The sequence below is a fragment of the Oreochromis niloticus genome, linkage group LG3 (assembly GCF_001858045.2).
Source record: "Oreochromis niloticus isolate F11D_XX linkage group LG3, O_niloticus_UMD_NMBU, whole genome shotgun sequence".
Classification (NCBI taxonomy): Eukaryota; Metazoa; Chordata; class Actinopteri; order Cichliformes; family Cichlidae; genus Oreochromis; species Oreochromis niloticus.
The window spans coordinates 69368961-69386509 of NC_031967.2; the positions used below are offsets into that span (position 1 = coordinate 69368961).

The following is a 17549-nucleotide window of genomic DNA, read 5'->3' on the forward strand; positions in this document are numbered from 1 at the left end:
GAGCGATTCAGAAGACCCGTATGAAAAGAACATCGAGGGAACAGTTTACCCTGCCCGGGATAGGGTTACCGGGGCCCCGCCCTGGAGCCAGGCCCGGGGAGGGTGCCCGAGGGCGAGCGTCTGGTGGCCGGGCCTTAGTCCATGGGGCCCGGCCGGGCACAGCCCGAAGAGGAGACATGGGCCCATCCTCCCGCAGGCCCACCACCCGCAGGAGGCGCCATAGGGGTCGGGTGCATTGTGTGTCGGGCGGCGGCCAGGAGCGGAGGCCCTGGCGGACCGATCCCCGGCTGCCAAGACTGGCAATAGGGACATGGAATGTCACCTTAGAAAAATCAGTCTTGAGATATTTCTTGGCCCAGTCTTGACGTTTCAGCTTGTGTGTCTTGTTCAGTGGTGGTCGTCTTTCAGCCTTTCTTACCTCGGCCATGTCTCTGAGTATTGCACACCTTGTGCTTTTGGGCACTCCAGTGATGTTGCAGCTCTGAAATATGGCCAAACTGGTGGCAAGTGGCATCTTGGCAGCTGCACGCTTGACTTTTCTCAGTTCATGGGCAGTTATTTTGCGCCTTGGTTTTTCCACACGCTTCTTGCGACCCTGTTGACTATTTTGAATGAAACGCTTGATTGTTCGATGATCACGCTTCAGAAGCTTTGCAATTTTAAGACTGCTGCATCCCTCTGCAAGATATCTCACTATTTTTGACTTTTCTGAGCCTGATATAGGGTGTTGATGTCATTAGACCACACCCCTTCTCATTACAGAGATGCACATCACCTAATATGCTTAATTGGTAGTAGGCTTTCGAGCCTATACAGCTTGGAGTAAGACAACATGCATGAAGAGGATGATGTGGACAAAATACTCATTTGCCTAATAATTCTGCACTCCCTGTATAAGTCACTTAGACAACCTAAAAATGTTATTGTTTGGCTTTTTTCAGTGTTTTATTTGTTCGTGAGTAAATCGGTTTGGCTGAGATTAAAATTATTAGATTAGATTAGATAAAATAAAACTTTATTAATCCCCTGGGTGGTTTTCACACAGCTGAATAAACGTCAAACAGAAAACTGATTAAACAGAAGTGTGAGACGGTCGAGAATTTACGCCAGTGTCCTGTTATATTTTAGATAGCAAGGAGCAGACGGCCGAGTTTATTAAACTCCACCGAGACAGCGGTGACGTTAATCAGAAGGCTAGACCGTCCAATTTTACTTCCGGCCTACCCGACCTTCTGAGGACCCTACTTCAACTGATATAAGGTGCGGTAAGATGAACACAGCTTCAACCGTCTGTTTGTTGAAAAATAGTAACGGACCGCGTTTCCTTGTTAGTAACTGTAACGCCGTTGTAACAATAGGAATAGTAATTAGTTAGATTACTCGTTACTGAAAAAAGTAACGCCGTTAGTAACGCCGTTACTTGTAACGGTTGGTTGTGTTTTTTCTACTTTTTTACTATGTATGACACGATACCACTTTTTTATGTCTGATACCGATATCATAAATTTGGATATCTGCCGATACCGATATGAATCCGATATAGTGTGTTTTTTAATCAATAAAACTGTTTTTTTTTTAATATCTTGCTGCATTTTGTATTAGTTCATACTCAAGTTTAAATAAACAACAACACTAAAGCTATTCTGTTATACCTGTATGTAAAAAATACACTGCACCCAAAATATTTCATAGTTCAGCAACACTGATCAATCTAATAAACTTAAACCTGCTCCATCCTCCCTATTCTGGTATTTTAAAGAGTACTTAGCAGAAATATTAAGCAACCTAACTAATAGGGTTGCAAACTCCCAGCAAAAGAACATAGGGAACCACCCCCCACCCTCCACCTCATGATGCTTAATCGATGTAATCAACTTAAATTTGATGCAGGGTGAAAAAAAATGCACAGAAATAAATTATTTTTCAAGAATAATTAAATAGATTCAACATCTTTCTTCTACGGAATTGCAGACTGCACAGATGGTATCTTCCCAAAGGAAAAAGTACTATAGCTTACTAGGGTATATTAGACTTAACAGTTACTATATACAGTAATGGACTTCTATACATTTTACATCAGATTAAAACTTTGGGTGTAAGATTCAGATAATTATTTATTAAAAGCTAGACATTTTAAATGAGAATAAGAAAGAAAAGTATGTCTTTGTGCCCCCTTTTCCCTGTTCATGCCCTATCGACCCCCCTGGCTAAACTTTGCTAGATCCGCCCCTGCACAGTTACCAGCCGTCAGCTGCGTAGAAAAGGATCCTGGTCTAGAAAGTAATATTAAATAAATTCTAACAACAGCTTATCAAGCTTAAACGTGCTGCTGTTGTTGGTTTCCTCTTTCTGGTGCAAAGTGGGCCAAAAACAAAGAAGAGAGACGGACTCGCGATAGAAAAGCCGATCAGCTGATCATTAAGCAGTTTCACGATTGAAGTAGCAGCAGGAGAGAGAGAGGCAGTTGCTCCATATATCGGTTGTTAAGCTTAACGCAGGAATGCTTTACCTACATTCAGAGATGAACTTACACACTTGCTTTACTTCTCTCTGGGATAACTTCCTCAGAGATGAAATGCTGGTTTGGTAGCGAGGCTACAAATACACACAGCCGCTCTATCACGTGACGCACACTGCTCCGACGTGCTACGGTTATGAGCCGAGTTACGCCGTGTCGCAAGTTTTGTGAGATGCTTTTTTGATATTTAATGGATCGGATTACATTTTTTATTTCTCGCTGATATCCGATCCAGTAATTTAGGTCAGTATCGGACCGATACCGATACGTAATATCGGATCGGTCCATCTCTAAAATCTTACATGTACATGTCCTCAGTTGTTTAATCACATATTGGATCTGTATGTAATTAGAAGTTTATGTTTGTTTGTTTGTTTGTTTTTTTCATATTGTGAAACATCTTGCAAAGCAAACTCAGGCTGCCTGAAAATATTCAACAGTTTTGTGCAAGTGGTGTGGTGAATTGGCAATAAAGTTTTCATGGCACTCGCTCACCGCCGTCACGCTGACCCAACTGAGCAACCAACGGTGGTGAGTGACAATGACTGTGTGGTTTTTTGGGGAGTTTTTTTTCACGCTCCTCTCGAACTGGTAAAAGACAATCATTTTTCTAAGACTGTTAACTTAAAGACTGTAAGCCATATTACTAAGTCAAAGTTTGTCAATGCAGAGAATGTGAATTCAGAGTGTGTCAACCCAGCCACAAAGACTTTGAAAAAAGTCTGCCTCTATTTTAGTGTTGTACAGGTAATAAAACAATGACAAATCAAGACTCAAAGAAAAATCAGCTAATTATGAGTGGTCCCATATTAGTATAATCTACATAATTCTTGCAGGCATTTTAATAATCTTTTAAGAAGTCAACACTGGACCACTGCTCAGAACAAAATGGCGATGGATGTCTGATGCTTGGTGGATCTTTCCTTTGCCTTATGTTGTGTTAACCATACAACACAAACAGATAACCGAGAACACCATAACTAAGCCTGACTTGCAAATAAATTCCCTGTCATGGTTATCATCAGTTAGCCAATAGCCCTGGTACATTTTGGAGAAGTAACAGCTTTTGAACCATTGTTCAAAACTGAATGTCACACATTATTTCACAAGACTTGTGAATTTCAAAACACATCAGAAAACAAACATCTTAAAAGAAGAGATGGTGTCTGTCTCCTAAATCCAAGATGGGCCTGAAAGCTAAAAGCTCTGCCTCACATGACCCGCGAAGAAGGCACAAGTACCCTGTACTTTCATGGGCGCAGTCCATGTTATGGCGTGACTAAGGCACATGTACCCTGTACTTAAGTGCAATTTGCAGGTAACAAGTCAGGTTTTTACAGGAAATAATGAAACAATTAACACTGTAAGTACACTGTTAGACATTTTATTGTATTTTTACATTAACTTACTGGCAACACTATTGCCAGTAAGTTACTGTAATTACTGATCTACAGTATCTTTACTGTTGTGATGTTTTACAGTTCAACCACTTTACTGTAAACATATTTTACAGTATAACAGCTTTACTGTAAATGTTGTTTGTGGTAATGCAGCTTTACTGTAAACGTGGTTTACAGTTAGAAAGACTTACCGTGATTTAGTTTTATAGTACCACTGTACTGCAAATGTGGTTTATGGTATAACACTGTAATTGTGTACAGTATAATTTGTTTAGACTGTAATTGTGTTTTACAGCATATAAAATAATATTAACATTCATATTCAATATAAGAACATTTACAAAAAACAATATAATTCAATAAAGTAGTCTCAGAATAGTGAATTAAACCAACATTTATTGTTGATCTTTTTTTTTTAACAAGAAAAACATTTTTCAACTGAATAAAAACAATGTCAATAACCAAAATAAATAGAAGCGTACATGAAAACTACACAGTCCTTCACCTTTCTGTGTCTGATTTTTTTAAGGAAAACAGTTTTTCATTCCACTAAAAACAGGACAAACCCACGAGCATGAACATTAAATAAACTATTACACTTGTAAAACAAAAATCATTTACAAAATGTAATAATTATCAGTGGGTCCCAGGAAATAGAATGTGACATGGGATTTAGATTTCCGTTACCAGGATGGTCGGGTTCAGTGTAGTCTTTATCACCACCTGTCAAAGACACATCATCAATATTCATGTTTGCTCAGGTTATTTACTTGTTCACATCTGTCTGAGATCATTCATACTGTTGTATGGATGTGTGTACAGTATGTATATAATTATCAGCTATGTAAAAGATATTATCATCTCTGTATTCTTACCTAGTTGGAAGTCCTCCATTCAAACTCAGAGAGCCGCTGGAGGAAGGTGGTGATCCGAGGGCTGATGCTTGTAACCTTCCTCTTTACGACAAGACCTGTCTTGCGGCTTGTACCAAGTTTTGCAGGGCATTTTGTTCCCATGTCTGGATTGATCCTCACAAAGAACCTTTTAACGGAAAAAAGGCTGCTTTAATTTCAAAATTAAAACATACATTACAGCAATCACCTATATGTTTCTGCAACTGTAGTCAAGCTATCACATATATTTCATTCTTAAATGGTGTAAGCTTTAATGGTGTAAAGTATTTACCTCTGTATCATCTCCAGTGCGATGGACGCTGACTCCTGATACTCAAGGTTGAAAACGTAGTATGATGCAAAGAAGACAGCAAGGGTGCTGGCAAAGTCATGCATCTGCTCAGGCTCATAAAATATCTTGTGTCCCTAAAAACAGACAAGAGTCCAATAAGACAATGTGCTCACCCTTACAAATAAGGTTTCCACAAGAATGCTGGATAGCAGGCCTCACACTGTACAAAAATAGAATCCACACGGTTTGCTGCTATTTCTCTTATTATTTATTATGTAATGAAAATTATGATCAATTACAGCAAAAAACTGCCTAATGTTTTGGCATTTTGGCCTGTGCTGAAATGTTAGGCTGTTTTTTCCTGTTGGTCATTGTGTATAATAAATAATAAGAGAAACAGCAGCAAACTGTGTGTATTCTATTTTTATGCAATATAAAACAGACAAACCCCTGTTAAGTAAGTTGTTGTGGGTACAAATACCACAATAATTACATAGATTTTTTGCCATCTTTAATATGAAATCTCAAGTGAGTGCATAATGCTGAAAAATTCTCTGCCACATAGAAACATGCCTCAACTCCACAAGCAAGATTTCCTTTAAAATGGGTGTGTTTAGTCTGAGCCCTGCGATAGCGGTGGTTCCTGTGCATAGGGGATCTGAATGCAGAAAATGTTCGATAGGAAGAAGGACATTGCTCTATTCCACATGTGAATCGATAATTAGCTGTGTGCTGATGTTTCTTCGTATGATAACAAAATTGTCTTAATTCTGAACTACAAACACCACAAAATTTACACCTGTACATGGCTGCATGTGTCTGAATTTGACTTAACTTTTAATTTGCAAAGAACATGGCAACAACACAACAGTGACTGAAAAACATCTCAATCTATTATCTGTTTGTTCTATTATTAAAGAAGGAATCTACATTGCTTGGGTTGTATCAAAAAATGGGAAAAAGTTAAAAGAAAAACTATCTATAGATCAATGTTATTAACTTAAACCATGCAGACCCTGAAACACTGGAGGAAAAATTTTGGAGGGTCTGTCAAGCTGACGTTAAACCCCTTAACAATGGCACTGCAACTAACTGCGACTAATTTACAGACCACTACACTGTCTTGCTTTTTAAATGGAACCTATGAAACAATAAACCACAGTTGAGATTAGAGCAGGCTAACCTGCATGAGAAACTTCAAAACTGGGTTAGATTGTTTTAGCAGTCTTTAAATTTCCAAAAAAATGTTGTCTACCTTTATTCTCACTAAATATGTCTTTTTACCTGCTGTTTTGTCTTGTCTCTCAAAGAACTGAGGCTACATCACACTGTCAGCGCGGCCAGCAAGGGCAGGAGGACAGCAATGCACCACACTGGGCGGGAAAAGACAGAGAGACAATTGTTAATTTAATGTTGCATTTATTTAACCCTTGAAAAATATATTTACATAAGTAAATAAAAGAAAAAAAACACACAACCCATCTTTTCCAGAATAATTCAACTAATTGCTCTTTTGACCAACCTAACACAGACGTTACATGGTTTTCCTATGAAAAAGACCCTGGAAGACGTTGTATTAAAGGAAAAAAAACATGTTCCCCTTCCCACTTAAAAAAATAATAAATATTAAACTTAGGTTGGAGTTCCTCGCGCCACCAACCTAATGTTATATTAACTTTTTAATGTTGTGTACTGCAGCTCACACAAAATTAAATAAAGCAGGCTAACCTACATGAGCAAGCTCAAAACTGGATAAGATTGTTTTAGCAGTCTCTAAATTTCCAAAAAAAAAAGTTGTCTTTCTTTATTCTCATTAAATGTGTATTTTTACCTGCTGCTTTGTCTTGTCTTCCAAAGAGCTGAAGCTAAATGTCCCACTGTTAGCGTGGCCAGCTTCTCAATAGTCATAGAACAGAAGCTCAGGAGGACAATGCACCACACTCGGCGGGAAAAAGACAAAGCCTGTCGTTGCGCCTGTGTTCCTCGCCCCTCCCCGTGGAAAATATATATCTAAATATATATTTAAATAAGAAAAGAAAAAAACACACACAACCTATTTTTTCCAGAATAATTCAGCTAATGTGCTATTTCGACCAAGCTAACACCGATTTGAAGCCCCCCCTCCCCCACACACAAACAAAAAATATATATGCTCTTAAAAATTAATAAACGAGTATGTTAGGTAGGAGAGTCCTTTGCATTATCTTATGACGTCCCGTTTGCAGTTTCCACACAGAGGTCCAACAATAACGAGGTGCAAAATCTTTTGTCCTCTCGAGCATATCGTAACGAATGGCCTGTCTTTCCTCTCCTGTCAATCACTGGATCACAGGTCATGTCAGTCAGGATATGGAGTGGTGGTTGGTAGAGGTAGGTGGGTGGGCGGGGCCAGCATGCATTCAGTGTGTGTTTCACTAAGTTGGGTTGACTAGTTCCCAGAAGAGTTCTGTACATGTTGCACGTTCAGTAAATGAGCAATTCAGTTACTGCTCGACACTGGCGTGCACAGATAGAGACGAGGTGGTGCTGAAGCACTTGCCCTTTTGCCCTCAGTCCAAAAAAGTGCCCTTTTGAAAGACGTGATTTTTTTTTTTTTTTTTAAAGCTGCGCGATTTAAAAAGGTGTGAAAATAATGGCTTGATTTGTGCCCCTTCTTCAAAGACACCCGAACCCTGTCGCTTTTTCACTGTCACCGTGTCACGTGAACACGCTTGCAGTTCATTTGTTGTGAGGCGTGTAGCAGCGGCATGACATAGGACTACTTGGAGTAGGCATAGTAGGCTAACTATAGCGACTGGGAGCCACGGCGGACAACAGGGCAGCTCTTTCCCTTCCCAACCAGTCAGGTAACCCATGAATCGAGTGAAATTATTCTGTTTGCCCTCTAAGACCAACCTGCAATTGTTTTGTTGTGAAGTAGCCTGTCAGAAACTGCACATGACAAACTTTGCCAGCTTGCCCCCTCCATCCATCCATATGGATAAACAAAAAAACGACACATTTAAAATGTAACCTAAACCATTTAGGCAACCCCACTCTCCATCAATTCCGACCTTTTTGCATACACTATTGAAAATATCACGTTATGCTATAGGCTACATGCCATTAGGCAGAGGGCTCTTTTGAGCCCATTTTTCGTTACAAATTTTAGGATGATCTCACGGAAATCTGTGAATAAATACAAAGTTTTCAAACTGAAGTCAGTGACGGGAAGACATCACACTTTTTAGAGATGGAACTGCAGAAAAACCTAAAACCTTGACATGATTATGAATAATAGAATTATGGACGTTTCTCCGTTTTTGTGGATTAGCCTTTCCATAACTAACGTCAACTACTGTCCTACTTTGGTAAGATTGAAATTAATGTCTTTGACTGTCTTTAGTAGGTGTCTCCTGTGAGAAAGTTAGAACACCGTCCAACTGTCTAAAGATGCAGTCTTTAGCCTAACTGGTTGTTACTGACTCAGCGATGCTCGCAGACATTTACGCACTGTGTTGTGACCTGATTGTGACAGAACAGTGACGTTGTTATTGGTAGTTTGAAGGGTACGGTGTTGGGGGTGGTGCATGTTAAAAGTTTTGAGAAGCACTGGTTAGACATGTTAATTTTTTTTGGTGTAACATATTGGCAACATTAACACATTAATTTGCTAAAGGAAAAATAGGCAGTTCCCAATTGCCTGTGAAAACGACCATTCTGCCCTGTTCTTGTAATGACCACAGTCAGTCTTATTCGTTCTCATACATTTTGGTCTATTTATTTACTAATTTCAGCAAGCATAATGCCTAGGAAAGAGAGGCTGAGAAAGGAGAAAGAAAGGGATCTACAACAGGCAGCCCAGGGAAGCAGTTCTCTGCTCTCCTGGATGAAAGCAAAGGAAAATGAAGATGAAAGGTCAGAGTCAAGGGCAGAGTCAGGTTCTATTTTAATGTTTTAATGTAACCTGCTCCTTGCAGTTAATTCTATTGAAAAATCTTAAAAGCTGTTCACACTTAGTTTTTAATGAACTTAATCAGCAGGCATTGAGCTAACTATTATTTTGTACCTACGAAAGTTATTTCTATGTTACAAGACTTGCAGTATGGGTTATTATTAAAACTATCTGTTTAAGCTTATTATTATGATAAATAATAATACTACTATTATTATTATTGTTCCATTGTAGTCAGTCACAGCAGGGGAAGCAGCTCTATGCCATCTACCAGCATAGCAGAAGAGGGAGATATAGAAACAGATGAAGCCGCGACCAATGCAGCAACAGGTTCAGTTAGGCCTACAGACACTGATGTAGTGCTCTCTGAAGACCACAATGAGGAAGAACAGATCGATCACATAATGTCAAAGTTAGCAGCTTTACAATACCCAACAGATCCAACACACATCCATACATTTAAAATAAAGCGCAATGACAGATACGTTTCAATGTGCTGCAATGTGGGCCCATGTCAGCCTGATATACCTTACCCAAAAACTGAGGGGAGATCATTCCAGAAACAGTGGTTTTCTGCTAATGTGTGGCTGGAATACTCACCCACTGCTAATTCAATGCATTGTTTTAGTTGTCGGCTTTTCCTCTCGGATGAAAAATATAAAAGCAGAACAGCCTGGACAACTGATGGCATCAGAAAGTGGAGTATTGCTCTTGAAAAAATCAAACAACACTCCAGCGCAGAGATGCACATGACAAGCATGGTTAGATGGATCAATTTCCAGAAAAAGGCCCTTCAGTCTGCATTTGATGTTTCAGACGTAAAAGGGGTGGAAGTTAGAGAGCGAGAGAGGCAGACAAACAAAGAAATCCTGACAAGATTAATTGACCTAACAGTGTATCTTGCATGTCAGGGACAAGCATTCCGAGGTCATGATGAGAGTGAGTCCAGTGATAACCGTGGCAATTTTCGTGAATTAGTCAATGTATTTTCCCGCTACGATAGTGTGCTGAAAATGCATTTGGAAAAAATTGCCACAGTTAAAGCCACCAAGACAAGGCCCCAGGTGTCACTGCTTTCCAACAGAAGTCAAAATGACATCATTGCAGCACTAGGAACTTACATCAGGAAGGAGATACAACGTGAAATAAAAGAGGCTGAAATGTATTCCATTCTACTTGATGAAACCTCTGATGTTTCACACAAAGAGCAAGTGTCATTTGTTGTGCGATATTTTCATCATATGCAAATAAAGGAGAGATTCATCGAAGTGTGCAATGTTGATACAACTACAGGCCAGGAGCTGGAGAATACAGTGTTCTTGCTTCTGCAAAAGAATGGCCTAGAGATGAAGAACATGTATGGTCAAGGCTATGATGGAGCAGCCAACATGAGTGGCATGTATAAAGGTCTCCAAGCTAGAATCCGTGCACACAATGAGAAGGCCCTCTATGTGCACTGCAAAGCCCATTGCCTCAATTTGGTACTAGTGGAGGCATCAAAGTCCAGCAAGCATTTTGTGACATTTTTCATCTTGGTGGAGAAATTGTATGCCTTTTGCTCAGGCTCCCCAAAGCGTCATGCTGCCTTGGTCAAATTTCAGGAGTCTCTCTTTCCTGGACAACGTGTTATGGAGCTCCAGCAGCTGTCAGATACTCGATGGGCTTGCAGGGAAAAAGCACTGAAGGCACTTCAGAGAAATTTGAAAGCCATTTTGATGCTCCTTGATGACATCAGTGACAGTGACCCACCTAACCTGGCCCAAGGTGATGCTCAGATGTACAGAAATGCCATTAATTTTATGTTCATTCTCTGCATGGAAATCACCACACCAGTATTCGAAGTCACTGCTTTGGCATCAGATTCTCTGCAGGAAGAAGGCTTGGACCATTCCACTGCCTACAAGGTAATTGATGGTGTGCTTCACACATTGCAAACCATGAGGTCTGAGGAGAAATTTGGAGAGATATTTAGATGTGCATCAGAGAAGGCAGAGAGTTTCAACATTCCAGTACCTACCGTGGTGCCTGGTCAGGAGAGAAAGCGGAAAGTTCCAGTGCGTTTCCAACACAGCACCACAGTGTCTCAAGTAGGTGCTCAGTTTGAGTCAGTGGAGGCATATTTCAAGAGTGGTGTATATTTCACCTTTCTGGACATCATGACTGGGGAACTGAACAGGAGGTTCAAAGGGGACAATACTGGAAGCCCAACGGCCAGAATCATTCAGTCCTTCCAGCCCTTAACTGTGCATGCTAACTGGGTAGGCCCACCAAACCCAGAAGCCATTGAAGCTGTCCACATCCTCTGTGAATTCTATGGAGAAGATGAGGACCAGCTCAAAACAGAATTAAAGGTCTTCCACTCCAGCTTTAGTTCAAAAGACCTCAGAGAAATATTTCTGATACTGAGGGAAAACAATGGCCAGCTGATCTTTCCTGCCTTTGTCAAAATGATTCAGATCTACGCAACACTACCAGTGACAACTGCGACAGTTGAAAGATCCTTTTCAAAGCTAAAAATAATCAAAAATAAACTAAGAAGTTTGTGTGGAGAAGAAAGGTTGTCTGATCTCCTCTTGTTGGCCATTGAGAAAGATGTGGAGATCAATTACAACGAGGTCATCAACATCTACAAAGACATGGCACCAAGAAGGATGCTTCTTTAGAGCAGTACACTCCATTTAATGGACACTTGAGAATATGTATGTATATAGTTTAGAGTTGGATACAGATTTTATCTTTTTGTGGTGTGATTTTTGATTTTTAGAGAATGTTTTGAAATAAAAGTCAAATTGCATTTAACCTGTGCGATTTTTTTATTATAAAAAGAAAAGGTTTTCCACCTATGCAAAAAGTGCCCTTTTTTCCCCCTGGAGCACTTGCCCCCCAAAATGTCTGTGCACGCCACTGCTGCTCGACTGAGAAGCCTCCGCCAAATTATTACAATATTCTCCACTGACTGAAGTTCGCCTTTCTGCGTCTTTTTTAAATAACTTTATTCACTACTTGTCACAAGTACAAAATTACACAAAAACAGACAGCAGCAACAGCCTAAGTGAAATCCAACAACAGAATAGTGGGAAGTAAAAAAATTAAAAAAAGGAAGTGTGAATCTTGTTCAGGGTTAATCAGAGATAAGTGATGGAGATGCAGCAATGTGAATTCTGCTTTTTTAATTTGTAGTTAACCTTATAGTCTTTACATATGAATGGAAGTCAATTAAGAAAACACAGAATTTTGGGAGAGATTTGGAGAACCTTGCTTTATAAAATTTCCCTACAAGGAGGCCTTTCTGCATTCTTTTCCCTCTCCCCAGGAGCAGCTGTCACTTGAATTGATCTCTATGGCAAAGCAGTGGCAAGCACACATTTGCAGCAGCTGTGCATGTGCATACAACTGCATGCAGCAGATTAGATGATCAGAATTCTTGAACCTTACACACAGGCAAGTCCCCTAAAAAGTCAAAACTATAATACTTTCACTGGTATCATACTGACAAATGGCATAGGTTGGAGGAAAATCTGGAAATGGTTAGCAGTGAAAGAGTTAAAATGTAATGCACTATTGCAACCAACCACTGAAAGAGTAAAAATACACAAACAGTATGATGAACCATTCAAATCACATAATACAGTAGCACTACTGCTAATGTGTTAACGGTAGGTATAACTACTACCGCAATTTTAAAAAATACAGTAAGTTACTGTAAATAACCTTAATATACCCATAATGCATAGCAAATTACAGTAATTAACTGTAGAAATGTTTTCAGGTAAGTTACTGGGCATTTTGTGGTATTTTACTGTGAAAAATACAGCAAAGGTTACAGTTTTTCTCAGTCGCTTTGGTGCGTTTCTCAGATCAGAATTGAAATTCTCATAACTATTAGTTCAACCTCCACAACACTCAGTCATTTGTGCACATCATAGTAGCAATTTCTCCCCTCTCTGAACAAACTGCAAATGATCTTGGACATGAATCAGTTGCTTCCATACATTTCCCTGCTGCTTCCTGACATTTCCATTTGCTTATGTCATGTCAGTCAAAAGTAATCATACCTATGGATGCTGAATAGTCGTTCCCAATAAAACTAATAGTCATACATCCATTGCTTGAGTCATCACACACAAAATTGTTGAACTAGTTATCACATGCCCTGCTAGCAGCCATGGATGCAGCATGTGACGACATCACAGCAGGGTCCTGCAGAGGATGGATTCGCCACTCCAGGAGATACTTTCCTCGCTGCATTGCGAGGGATAACATCTGTTGTGATGTAGATGAAAATATGTGGCCAGACAGACAGGAACGTCTGGATGTGCCAGAATGATTTACTGTACTGTTACATGTGCTGTTTATTGTTCACATTGGTGCACAGCTCTACCAAATGGGTGATTTTATGTTTACATGTATTCTACAGTGAACAAGTGACTGTAGCATATTTTTCTTTTGCACAATTCTGTAGGATTACAAACACTTCTACACAATGGAAATGTGAAACGTAAGTATTCAGTGTCTCAGTTACTCCCAAGACTCCCATAACATCTACAGTGACTTCACTGCACATTTCAGATGGCTGTACAGGTAGGCCATAGTGCTGTCGTCAGCATTTTCAGGTGTCACCAATTGTTTTTGCAATGGGAAACACTGAAATTATAAACTGTCATTGTGGAAACATGACAATGCCATTTGACTATCTTGTTCATACATATGGTGTCAAGACTTTTCATTTTGATGGCACTGGCAGTTTCATTGACATGGATACTTGCTTTTGCGGTATGGATAATCAATTCTGTGCATGTGACGTGCTTTTGCAGGCTATCCACTAGGTTTTGCAGTTTGCACTAATTGTTTTGGGAAATGCACTAACTGCTGTGCAAATGTTGATGGTGTTCTGAGAAACGCACCAAAGCGACTGAGAAAAACTGTAACAGTGTACCCCGTACTTTCTGGGCTGTGGGCTGTAATATGAAGCTATTTAATCTTGCCTAATGTTCAGGTATTTTAATTTTATTTCAATTGGGTCCTTTATTTCCCCAGATTTGAACGATGGGTCGGGTTTATCCTTCTTGGCCCAACCTATCCCAGAATTCATAGCGTGGCCCAGCCAATTCCAGTTTCCAATGCTGGCAGCTACTTAGTTTTAATATTACTCTTTCTGGGTCACAAAATGAACTTTTAAGATATTTTCAAGTGTGAATGTAGCTGTGTAAACTTCAAATATCTGCTCAGTTTATCAAGACATCACATATTTGAAAAAGTGCTCTGATGTTTTCGGAAACGTCTGTTACCCACCAGCTCGATAGCAGACTGGGAGTTCGAGCTAGAGCACTAGCACAAGACCCAGTGAGAACAACGGACTCTCGGCACATTGTTTTCAAACCCCCTGCGGTCCTTCACTACTCAGGTTAAACATGACATATAAGCAGTGATGGGAATAACGGCGTTACAAGTAACGGCGTTACTTTTTTCAATAACGAGTAATTTAACTAATTACTATTCCTATCGTTACAACGCCGTTACTGTTACTAACAAGGAAACGCGGTCCGTTACTATTTTTCAAGAAACAGATGCTTGAAGCTGTGTTCAGCTTACCGCTTGTCTTATATCAGTTGCACGGAAGTAGCTGTAAGTAATCTGGACGCTACAGCTTTAAGCAGCTGCGCGCTCCCGCGGACGGTAATCACGATCGCTGTCTAGCACAACACCTGGAGCTCAGGGGGCAAAACAATCGAGTGCTGCTGTTTGACTGAGGAAGAATAAAGTAGTCGTGGTAAGTCAATCACGTGACCACTTAAAGACAAAGCAACAAGGTGATATATACCAGTTTTTAAATTGTGTTGATAGGCCACGTAAAACCAGAGTCATAAACAAAATATACGCGGAGTTTTTTCCTCAATAGTTTCGCCACGTTAGCGCTAGCAAGCACTCTCTGCTTATGAGCAAAAAAACAAAACAAACCAGGGGAAGTTTTAGGAGTGACGGCGAGAGAGAGAGAGAGAGAGAGCAGAAAAAGAGAGAGAGCGAGTGAGATTTGAGATGTGAGATTTGTGACGTTTAGCATGTTTGGAGTGTGTAGTTAGTGTGTTGTCTTGTGTAGTTAGTGTGTAGTGTTGTGGATAGTTTTGTGTTGTGTGTCAGAACAATGAGGCGACTGCTGTCTCCAGGTAGAAACAGCAGTGATACACCTGCTGCTGTCAGACCTGCAGGTATCAGGCTGTGATGTTCTCCTTTATAGTGGACATAAAGTATTTTTTTGGAGTGGCACAAATAATTTGTGTGGCATCTTATTGAAGAACAGCTGATTGTTCTGTAAATAGTTTGAAATGGTTATTTAAAAAATCAAGGTAAATGGATGCAAATAAATTTGTTGTTTGCAAAACTTGTGCATAGGATTTTAAAATTGACAATTAATATTTGCATTTGAAGTTATGAAATATGATTCATTAAAGATGTTTGTGGTTGTTACAGTAAAAATATAACTTTTTCTACTCTGATTTTATGGTTTTTGTCTGATTTTAGATCAATTCTGGTTATACAGTATGACAAAATGAAAACAAAACTGTACATTCAGGCACGCGAGGTTGCGCTAAAAAGAATGATACCAAACAAGGCAAAGTAAATAGTTTTTAAAGGTAAAATGTGGAGGGAAAATCAAGAGTAGTAAAAAAATGGCCAATTATACCCTGGACCCCAGAGGGTTAAACGTTTTTTGGTTTTTATTAAGTAACGCAATAGTTACTTTTCCAAGTAATTAATTACTTTTAGAATATTGTAACTCAGTTACTTTTTTGAAGAAGTAACTAGTAACTATAATTGAATTACTTTTTCAAAGTAACTTGCCCAACACTGCATATAAGTCACTTAGATAACTTATACATGTTATTTATCTTTTTTTTTTAGTGTTTTCTTTGTTCCTGAGTAAATTGGTTTGGCTGAGATTAAAGTTATAGCCGAGAAGATCATCGGAGCCTCCTCTTCTGTCAGGAGTTTTCCTGTAATGCAACTCAGATTGGAATAAGTGACACTCAGACAGGTTTTACAAATTAATGTGCACGGGAGAGAACGGGACAGGCGCCGTTCCTTCGCTTGACCTCAGTTGCTCTCGTCCGCCCTCCCGTAACACTGCTCTTTTATTGTGGTTACATGAATATGCATAGTTCCATTAACATATGACGTATACCTTGTGTGTGTGTGTGTGTGTGTATGGAGTGAGATATGATCCCGTGAAGACTCCCCAAAGCTGGTGCCAGGAGTCTAGCGGTCCATCTAAACAAAAGGCTCTTAGACTCAAACAGATATACGTATGTTTGCTATACCATATATCAGCAAGAGAAGATACGACCTCTCCTAGGAGACGTGTGATCTATGCCAGAACACTCTGAGGAGGAGTGAACGCACTCCCCTCTTCATGCTACACAGAGTTGTTACAGACCTCCTGGGATAAGACATTCTTTCAATCTACAAATGATTATATACTTCTAAGCATATATGAGTAAACATTTCTAAGCATAAATGGCAATAAACAATAAGACAAGGTGTGACCTCTCCCATGCTCCCAGGATGTGGGTGTGAAAGTCAGAGAGCTCTGGAAAGCACACAAGGCTTGCACAACATAACTTCTCTAGGAAAAAGAGCAAACACATCTAGAAAACCTTAAATGAAATGTACTTCTAAACATAAACATAATAAAATCTTTCAACATCTTCCCTCCATCACAGACACTTATTGCACCCGCTACATCTGAAAGGCCACCAGCATTGTGGAGAACCCCACACACACTCGTCTCCCTGCTGTCTTCTGGTAAGAGGTTATCCCAGACCTCACTGCCAGACTGTGAAACAGTATCTTCTCCCAAAATGTCAGAGTCCTGAACACTCAGTGACTGGACTGACACACACACACACACACACACACACACACACACACACACACAGACTGTTTCTTGCAGTTTTTTTGCACTTTATGTATTCCTGTGTTGATTGTGCTTTTAATTGTGACTGAGTTTTTGTTTTGTTCTTTGTGTGTTTTTTCACTTTTTACTTTTTTACTATGTACAGCACTTTGGTCGACCTGTGTTGTTTTTAAAGTTCTTTTAAATAAATGGATTGATTGATTTGGTCTGTTATATGTATCACCACACCAACGCTGTCTTGCTTCCCTGTGTCTATACGACTGGATATGATTGAAATGACAATAAAGCCACATCTCTAAATCAGGCACCACAGCATGCCTCATTAGGTTATAATATTTACCTAATCATAACTAACACATGTGTACACCTACTACTTCCTGCCTATGCTGTCACTTCACCTCTCTTTTGGACTGTCTTGCTCTGTATGGTTCACTTCATACATTTAAACTGATCTACCATCACTACCTCTACTCCTTGCATCTTCACTGTCGTACCTTCCACTCCTTCACACACACACATGTATTCTGTCTTTCAATCCTCTGCATAAACATGGGTAGGATCCACATAGCAATAAAATGTGAACTGTGCCTCTAATAATAC

The 17549-nt window shown here is 39.7% G+C and overlaps 1 long non-coding RNA gene across 1 annotated transcript; it reads right to left on the reverse strand.

Annotated features, from left to right (window-relative positions):
• Positions 1–4138: 4138 nt before the first annotated feature.
• LOC109201266 (uncharacterized) lies at positions 4139–6914 on the reverse strand. Its single transcript, XR_002061289.2, has 4 exons — positions 6388–6914; positions 5104–5237; positions 4794–4959; positions 4139–4641 (listed from the first exon to the last, which is right to left on the reverse strand). It is a non-coding gene; the product is annotated as an uncharacterized LOC109201266 (long non-coding RNA).
• Positions 6915–17549: the final 10635 nt, after the last annotated feature.